This window comes from Myotis lucifugus, unplaced genomic scaffold (assembly GCF_000147115.1).
Source record: "Myotis lucifugus unplaced genomic scaffold, Myoluc2.0 scaffold_10, whole genome shotgun sequence".
NCBI classification, from domain to species: Eukaryota; Metazoa; Chordata; class Mammalia; order Chiroptera; family Vespertilionidae; genus Myotis; species Myotis lucifugus.
This window is the reverse complement of record NW_005871058.1, coordinates 14,257,940-14,267,679: the sequence shown is the minus strand read 5'-3', so window position 1 is coordinate 14,267,679 and position 9,740 is coordinate 14,257,940.

Sequence of the window (9,740 nt, the reverse complement as noted above, 5' to 3'; positions counted from 1 at the left end):
TCTTTAAAGTTAAATTCTAACATCTGAAGAGATACGCTACCATATCTATAGCAACCAAAACAACAATACTCAATTGACATTGGCCTTTATAATACATCAATAAACCTGGAAACCATATTGCTTGAATGATTCAGATGCTAGCCTATTATTATATTGATTAAGCCATCTTGTTTTGATTTGAAGTCATACACTTTTAGAGAGCATGTATTTTCTTTTGAAACAATAGTAAGAGAAACCTTAGATTATTGTTGCCTAATCAAAAAAACTTCAGTGTTTGCTAAATTATATTATAATAATCAATAGTAGATAGTCAGTTTTAAAAAATGTATTTTCCATCATGTTTGTGAAATACATATATTATTAGAATTTATATTTAATATTAGAAGTAATAATATTACTCAAAAAAATTAAAAAGTAGCAGAAGGATGACAAAGAGCAATATATATGGACCCACATATTTCTGAGTACCTGGAAAATAGAAGATATTAATTACTTAGGGCTTTGTATCACTTCAAAGATCACTCTTATCTGTGACTCCAACTCAGTGATTCATAACTTTAGGATCTTTATTGGAGGTTAATATAGCCACCCACTGCAATTTCTTATAATGATTCCATCTTTTCACTTAAAATAGTCTTTTAAAATATAAATGCAGAACATCATCACTAGAAGACACAATTTTATACTCTATGAGTTACACTGAATAATTTAATATTGATTTAATGATTCAAGATTTTCTACTTGAACAAAATGGCCTATGGAATACTTATCATCTCTTTCAAATAACTATTGTGTTAATCTAGGTGCTCTGAGAAGCAGATGCCAAAACAACATTAAATAGGGAAAGATTTTTCGGCTGGGGAGAGAGCCACCACCAAAGGCTACCAAATAGATTAGATCTATTGCAAATCTAATATCAAGTGAAGGAGAGAGAGAGGAAAGACTGGGAAAAAGTTTGGGTGGGAACATTGTAGTCAAAGGAGGGTCCAGAAAAGCTGTTTGTGAGTCCTTGAGCCAAAGTTGGCTGACAAAGGAGTCCTTTGTCTTCCTAGGCTGATCTGCTTCACTATTTCCTCTGCACTTACTCAGTGGCTGGAAGCCACCTGGGAGATGCATGGCCTCGGTTTGAACACTGAGGTGCGTTTAAAGTGCAATGGCGAGGACCGCACTTTTCCAGTAGTGGGAGATTTGTCAGGCACATTATCATGGCGGCCACCACCACCAAATCAGCGTCTCCAAACCTGGCTTCTTTCCTGATTTCTGCTCCTAAATTGGGAACTGCCTTGTGGAAAGCTCGTAATGATCTGCTGACACCTAAAATTCGGTGACTCTGTGCATTCCAAAATGGACATATTAGTTGTCCTAACTCATACCACCATTCTCCTGAGTACGGAGGGCAATCTCCTTTGCCTTCCAGAGCCAAATACCTAATGAGTCCTGTTGATCCAATCTCTACCCCATTTTTTTTTCCTTCTGTCTCTTCTGCGGGCTCCCAATGTCACCGCTCTAGTTTTGACCTCATTATCTTTATGATCCACTGTCTACACTGTCGGCCTCCCTGCAGCTGCCCCCCACCTCCCAGCTCTTCTCTCTAATCTACTTAACTTGCGGCTGCCAGGTTAATCTTCTTGAAGGGCAGCCTTGCTTCTATTACTTCTGCTTTTAAAAACAGAAACCAAACCAAAACAAAACCCTTCAGTGGCTCCTAATTTTATTACAAAATGAACGTCTATATCCATAGCCTGTCATTCAAGGGCCTCCGTGATTAAACTCCAATGTAGCTTTTCAACTTTACCTCCGGAAAGTCCTTTTATACACATCGCAGTTTCCTGAGTTATAGCAGGGCCACAGTCATGCTCTCAGCTTCCCTCCCATTATGAAATTCCCCCACAGAATTGCTCCTATTTTCTCAGTCAGTCTTGTCTGTGTTGCTTCCAAACTATCCATCACATCCCAGCTCAAATTTTACTTCCTCCATGGATCTTTCCCCAAGTCCCTTAACTGGAAGTACTCCATTTGTGGACATTTGCTGGAATATAAAATATACCTGTAGTTTACAATGAAATTTGTGTTGTGGGAGATGGGGTTGAGTGCACATTATGAAAAAGGTATTGAAATAGTTTTTGTGAAGAAAAATATATTATTTGGTTCATGCAAATACTGAGTAATGTATTTGCATGAATACCGTAAGGAAGACAAATTCTGGGTGTGCAGAACTCTTAATCTTTAACCATGAAAAACAGAAATTACAAACTTCAAAATAAATGTTTTGGTGTCATGAAAAACTGGCATACAGCAGGCAATTATACAGCAAATGTACTGCTTAATTGGAGATCACAGAATACAGTATAGCAAATTCCACTGCAGTATTTCAGTGAGTGCTCTAACTAAACACCAAACAACAATATAAAGTAAACGTGGCTGAGTTATTGTACAGATAACCGAAGTACCTTTAGGAAACATATTTTATTAAGAACCAGAACAAAACATAAAGCACAATAACAAACCTGAACAAATTTCATTATCATGTTATATACATGAACTGCTTGTTGAAAACTAGTACCTAGCAAAAATCAGGAAAGAAAAAAAAAATAAATACATCAGTTTTTGCATGATATTATAGCAACACCTTTGTTGTATTTAGCTATGGTTATGCTCGTAATAAATTTAAATATGAACTGTTTGTGGAATAACTGAGTCACTATACTGGGTTGTGGTTTTTAAAATTTCGCAAGAAAGATGCCAAGAGGATGCAAATGCATGGGATCGACTAGATAGGCAATCAGAAGAGATAGAAAGAAAAGTAGTAGTTGACCAGGCAGACAAGGGAGAAAAGGGAATTGTAGGCGGAGAGAGGACCATGTGGGAAAGGCATCGAAGTGGGAAATGTATGTTCTGTATATGGAGGAACTGTGAGAAAGGAAGCTGAACTAGCAGCCAAACCATGAGAACGTCACATGCCATGCTCGAGTTTGGACTTCATTCTTTAGGCAATGGGAAATCATTCCAGCAAATGCAAAGATAAGACTTGTATTTCGGAAAGATCATTCCGGCAGAGTAAAGGTTAGCTGGGAGTGTGGGAGCTGGACAGCTGCTGTGACAGAGGGGGCAGGGAGAGGCTGTTACAGTGTTTCAGAACCAGGACCACTTGAGAGAGTTGGTGCTAAAGCCAGAGCCATGGGAATAAAGCAAAGGGGAGGGATCTGGTAAACATCCGGATGCTTTAAGAACAGGACTGGATGGAGTACACAGGCCTTGAGACAGAGGGAGTCTAGGAAACTCTCAGACACTTCTGTGGTGGTGCCATCCATGACAGCAGTGCTCTAGCAAAGATGATGAATTCTGTTTGGGGACCTGAGATGTGGGAAAATAAGGGGGCTCATAAAGCAAACAGAAGAAATTTTATTCAAGAGATACCTGGAGCCCTAACCGGTTTGGCTCAGTGGATAGAGCGTTGGCCTGAGGACTGAAAGGGTCCCAGGTTCGATTCCGGTCAAGGGCATGTACCTTGGTTGCGGGCACATACCCAGTAGGGAGGGTGCAGGAGGCAGCTGATTGATGTTTCTCTCTCATTGATGTTTCTAACTATCCCTCTCCCTTCCTCTCTGTAAAAAATCAATAATAAAAAAAGAGAGATACCTGGAGAACCAAGAAAGACTTGTTTATAATATTGTGCTTTGTGCCATATTTTTCATTAGCTTGGGCCATCATTCTTCCCTTCCAGTAATTTTTTCAGGTTTCCAGAATCTCTTAATAGTCACACTATATGTGGAAGAGCCCTTCCAGGATCCTCTATTTACCCCGCCCCCACCACCACCTATAAAAACCCCTTAACCTGGTACATGTTCCTTGTATTTACTGATCCTACAGAGCCCATCCTACCCCCTCTGCTCCAAGTATAAAAATTTAAAAATATATATATATTTTTTATTGATTTCAGAGAGAAAGGGAGAGGAAGAGAGAGACACATCAATGATAAGAGAGAATCATTGATTGGCTGCCTCCTGCATGCCCCCCCCCCACCCCCACTGGGGTTTGAGCCTGCAACTGGGCATGTGCCTTGACCAGGAATCGAACTGTGACTTCCTGGATCATAGGTCGACCCTTAACCTCTGAGCCACACCAGCCTGGCTAAATTTTAGAAAAAGATCTAGGAGGCCACTAGGTCGTTCTAACAGGAGATTATTTTTCAAACATATAATGAGAACATTTTGGACATCTCAGAACCCTCAAAGAGTAACATGTTTCCTATATCTTTTGTATTAAATTGTGAACTAGTCTTTTTTGGTGTTGTGTCAGTATAAAATTTTATAAAATTGAATTTTTAATTTCTAGATCCCAAACAGAATCTCTGAAGATCTTCACTAGCAAAAGATGCCATGCCCTATAAAAACCAATGAATCTCCACCTTTGTAAAGCAGTACATTGTATTTCAGAACAAACAGAGAGTTATTTCTAGAGGTTTGGATAGCAAAGGTAGTGGATATTTAAAAGTTAAAAGAAACGTTCTTGTTTAACTGAATATTGAACTGATTCTCCATTCAAAAGCAAATGTGCCTGCTTAAAAAAAAACCCCACCACAAACTATTATAAACTCACAAACAATATAAAACAGCTCACTGTTTAAAATTTTTCACTTTACTTATAAAGTATGAATTTATATCTATGAGGGTCATAAGTAAACTTTTTACATGAGTAAAAATTTGGGACATCTGACTTTATCCTGTCCCTTACCAGCACAAACTTGAAAAGGTACCTCAGTTCATTGTTCAAACATGCTTCTAATGAAAAAGAACTCTTTTCTTTACAAGGTGACTTTCTGTAATGCTCAAATATCAACTGTAACCCTGTTGAAAGCAGCACATGCTGAATCTTTCTTCGCTGTTGAAGAGTAAAATGTAAATGCACTTGTTTCATCCATAATTCTTGGGATCCTGAAATGGTCAAGATCACTTACAAATTTCTAAAATCAAGGGACTCACGTGGCCCACAAACATGTACTAGTATGTGAGAATCATTCATTTTTTATTTTTAAAAATATATATTTTTATTGATTTCAGAGAGGGAGAGGGAGAGAGATAGAACCATCAATGATGAGAGAGAATCATTGATTGGCTGCCTCCTGCACGTCCCCCTCCAGGTAATGAGCCCACAACGTAGCATGTGCCCTTGACTGGAATCAAACCCAGGACCCTTTAGCCCACAGGTCACGCTCTATCCACTGAGCCAAACACGCTAGGGTGAGAATCATTGATTTTTAACAGTAATATGAAACCACCTCTGGGGCTGTGCAAACAAATCCTACATAATAAAAGCCTAATATGCAAATTGTCCCCTAGGGGAGACCAGGAGTTGGACTGCTCGCTATGATGTGCGCTTACCACCAGGGGGCAGTGCGGAACATGGCGGGAGGCGGCAGTGGAGGCCCTGCTGGCCCCTATGGGCCCCTACGAGAGTGGGATCATGGCGGGATGGTGGAGCAGGTGAGCAGGTGGTGCCAGGCCAAGGTGGGTGCGAGTGTGGGCCAATCGCCCTGCCCATCTCCCCACAGACTGCGACCAGCAGCGGTGGCAGGGGGTGGGGTCGCTGCCCAGCTCCCAGGTGCTGAGGGAGCTGGGCACGGGGCCCGGCCCTGATCGATTGACCCACAGGCGGGATGGTGGAGCAGGTGAGGGGGTGGCACAGGCCAAGGCAGGGTGCCAGGTCGGGCTGCGGGTCTGGGGGCGTGAGGTGGGGCTGTGAGGCTGGGGGCACGAGCTGGGGCCTGATCTCCGCAGGCCACCCCGAGGGACCCCACCCATGCATAAATTCGTACACCAGGTCTCTAGTCTTGAATAAATATCAACTTGATTCATAACTTCTCTGAAAGCAGAAAATGAGAAGCTTTAAACTATAGGAGAATGCCTAAATTTCAGACAACACTTATTTACTTTGGAATGTATCCCAAAGCCTTGGAACTGATACTCAAATTATCTATGACACATAGGCCAGAATTTAAGCATTTGAATTCTCAACACAGAGATCATCTTATATAGATGACAAACAAATTTCATAGCTGCCAAGTTTTATGATTCAGTCAGGAGACAATTTATTGAAGTCTTTTCCATGATCTCAGTATTCTTGGACTTTAGTAAGTGCAAGGCTGGAAAGTTGAAGAAACAATAAGTTATGGAATAATTTAAACTATGAAATATCAAATTCTACCTTTAAATATTAAATTCTACATGTCCCATCTGAGACATGTAGGTAAAGTTTGCAGACTTTTATTCTCTTTGTTGTTGTTCCTGGATAATCACAGATGTCTGCAGAATAGTTGGGCTGAGCACTGTTTCAGTAGACTATTGCATGGTACTTTTCATTTGTTGGAGAGGGGGAGCAAATTTTGTTGTTGTTGTTTTTTGCAAATGTCACTGATCACTTTGGAAACGATGGAAAAAATTCTGTATTTCAGAGGCTCATTAGAAAAAAAGTCTCACAAATATTTAGCATGTCATATGCTCCAAGTACTATCCTGGGTAATCTCACTTTTACTTAATTGAAATGACTCAATTTATGTCAACTCCAAATGTGAAAAGTGTACTAGTTTTCCATCACTGTGTAATAAATTAAATAAATTGCCACAATTTTAGCAGCTGAGAACGCCTCCCATTTACTAGTATTACTTCATTGTTCTGTAGGTCATAAATCTGGGCATAATGTCACTAGGACATCACATGGCTAAAATCAAGGTGTCAGCCAGGCCATGTTGTCATCTGGACTTCAGGGTCCTGTTGCAAGCAGAATCCAGTTCCTGTGGCAATAGAAAGGAGGCTTGCATTTTCTTGCTGGCTGTCAGCAGGGAGCTACTCTCAGCTCATAGAAACCTCCTGCATTCTTTGCCACATGGCCCCTCCATCTTCCAAGCCAGCCATGGAGAATCTTCCTTGTTCTGAATACTCCTAATGCTTCAAAATTCTCAAGGAAAGTCCTAGTCCCTTTTACAGGCTCACCTGAGTACAAGGTAGAAAATAACTTGCTGCTAAACAAAAGAATATGACAAAAATAATAGGATGTCCATCAAACCACTATGCTATAGTATACCTGACACCTATGATAATCTCCCTATGTTAAAGCCAACTGATTTGAGATCTTAATTGTATGTGCAAAATCCCTTCGTGGTGGCACCTAGAGTAATGTTTGGCTTAATCTTAATACAAACTTTGTAGGAAAATGTGTATACACCAGGGGCTGGGGAATTCAGGGACACTCTTAGACTTCTGCTTATCACTCTCGCAAGTCTGGAACTAAAGTGTCAGCTAAGCTATGTTATCATCTGAAAGTCTGACTGGGGAAGTATGTGCTTCTGAGCTGACTCAGAAGTTGACAGAATTCATTTCCTTGTGGCTGTATGACTGAGGACCTTGGGTTTCTGTTGGTTGTTTGGTTGGAGCCACTCGCTGGTCCCAGAGGTACCATGTAAGCCTCTCCATAGGTACTTCATAACATGGCTGTTTGCTCCTTGGAGGTTAGTAAGAAAGTTTCTTCCTCTAGTCTGTTACATGAGCTAATCACAAGGGTGATATCCTATTACTTTGGTCATATTCTTTTGTTTAGCAGCAAGTTAGTTTCTGTCTTGTACTTAAGGGGAGGAGATTATGAAAGGACTAGAGGCCCGGTGCACGACATTTGTGCACTCAGGCAGGGGAGTCCCTCAGCCTGGCCTGTGCACTCTTGCAGTCTGGGAGTCCTCGGGGGATGTCTGACTGCCAGAAGTCGGACATCTTTAGTGCTGCCGTGGAAGAGGGAGAGGCTCCCGCCACTGTGCTCGTCAGCTGTGAGCCTGGCTCAGGGTTTCTGGATGAGCAGCGCTCCTCCTGTGGGAGCACACTGATCACCAGGGGGCAGCTCCTGCATTGAGCGTCTGCCCCCTGGTGGTCAGTGTGCATCATAGTGACTGGTCATTCTGCCGTTTGGTCGATTTGCATATTAGCCTTTTATTATATAGGATGTGACCTTAAAGTGTGTCTTCCCAAAAAGTCTACGCTCAGAGCAACTATGGAAGAAGTTCAGATCAAAGTGGTTTTGTTTTTTTTAAGCGTTCAGTGAACAGTGCTGGGAGATATGTTAACTGTACAATAGTTGTCACCTGGGTGTCAGTTCAAAGAATTAAAAGGGTATTCTATGTTCATACTGAAGATCTAATATCCAATTGCATGGGCCTGAATCCAAAATTCATCTTAAATGAACCTGGCAATTTTACCTATCTGTGCCTCAATTTCCTCCTCTGTAAAAGGAATAAGATACTATTCTTCTCAAGGAGACATCATTTAAAATAAGACCTGACATGGGTGAAAAGGTGAAGGGATTAAGAAGTACAATTGGCAGTTACAAAATAGTTATGGGGAAGTAATTGGAGGAGGGGTCACTTCTTAAGTTATACAAATATCTAACTACTATGCTATACCTAAAACTAATATAATATTGAATATCAACTGTAATTGAGAAAATAAAAAAAATTGAGAAATTAAAATAAAATGGAGCCTGGCATAGTAAGTACCCAGTAAACATTAGACATTATTATACTAGTATATTCTTTATTTATCTCTTGAAAATCTATATTGCATGTCATTCATAAATTTATCAAAGCCTATTCTTAAACATGTGTATTTTTCTTCTTTTTAAAAAAATATGTTTTTATTGATTTCAGAGAGAGAGGGAGAGGGAGATAGGGATGGAAACATCAATGATGAGAGAAAATCATTGATTGGCTGCCTCCTGCACACCCATACTGGGGATCGAGCCCACAAACTTGCAACCCAGGCATGTGTCCTGACTGGGAATGGAAACCATGACCTCCTGGTTCATAGGTTGATGCTCACTCATTGAGCCATGCCAGCCAGGCTATGTATTTTTCTTGATATAATTATTTTGGTATATCTTCTCAACTTTAAGAGCACCTTTTTACTTCTTTTCAAGGATTTGGTGAGGTAGTCCACATTTATTCTTCTGTACATATTATGTTGCTGATTTCACTTTCGCAAACACCTTTTTTTATATTTAAAGCAGATATTTATAAAATAGCTCTCTTCTGAATGCAATCTAATCTTAGCAGTTTGAATCCACACAGGACAGGATGCTCCGGTGCACGGGGTCAGGTTGTATCTGGAAAAGTCAGCGGCTCATCCAGGGAACCTGTGTAATAGGAACCAGACACCCTGGCTGGAAAGCTCAGCCAGGGTCACATGGGGCCCGAGGCTGCGAGGAATCCTCAAAAGTTCAAGCTCTCAAGAATTCTCTGCACTCCAGAGTCCAAATAGGAATCCCCACTTCTGAAGGAAACCCTGGCATTGCTCACCAGAGAACTGCTCCCCAGGGAAGTCTGACTGCACTGTGACTGGTGGGGATGCACCTAAGCAGGGATTCCAGGGCTAGGGGAGGGGCCAGCAGTACTTCCCCATCTTCAGCCCCTCGAGGGCCCACTTTTAATTTTCAAACTATTAATAACTTGAGGGAAGTAAATATTAACATAAAATTTTTAACATATTTTAATTATATGTGTGTTGTTCTTTAGCTGAGCTTGAGTGGTAGACTGTGGCTATGGGGTGATAAAATCTGGTAAGTGTTGATGGTTAAAAAAAATATATATGTGTGTGTGTGTATATATATATATATATATATATATATATATAAAATAAAAAAATATATATAAAAATGTGTGTGTGTGTGTATATATATATATATATATATATATATATATATAC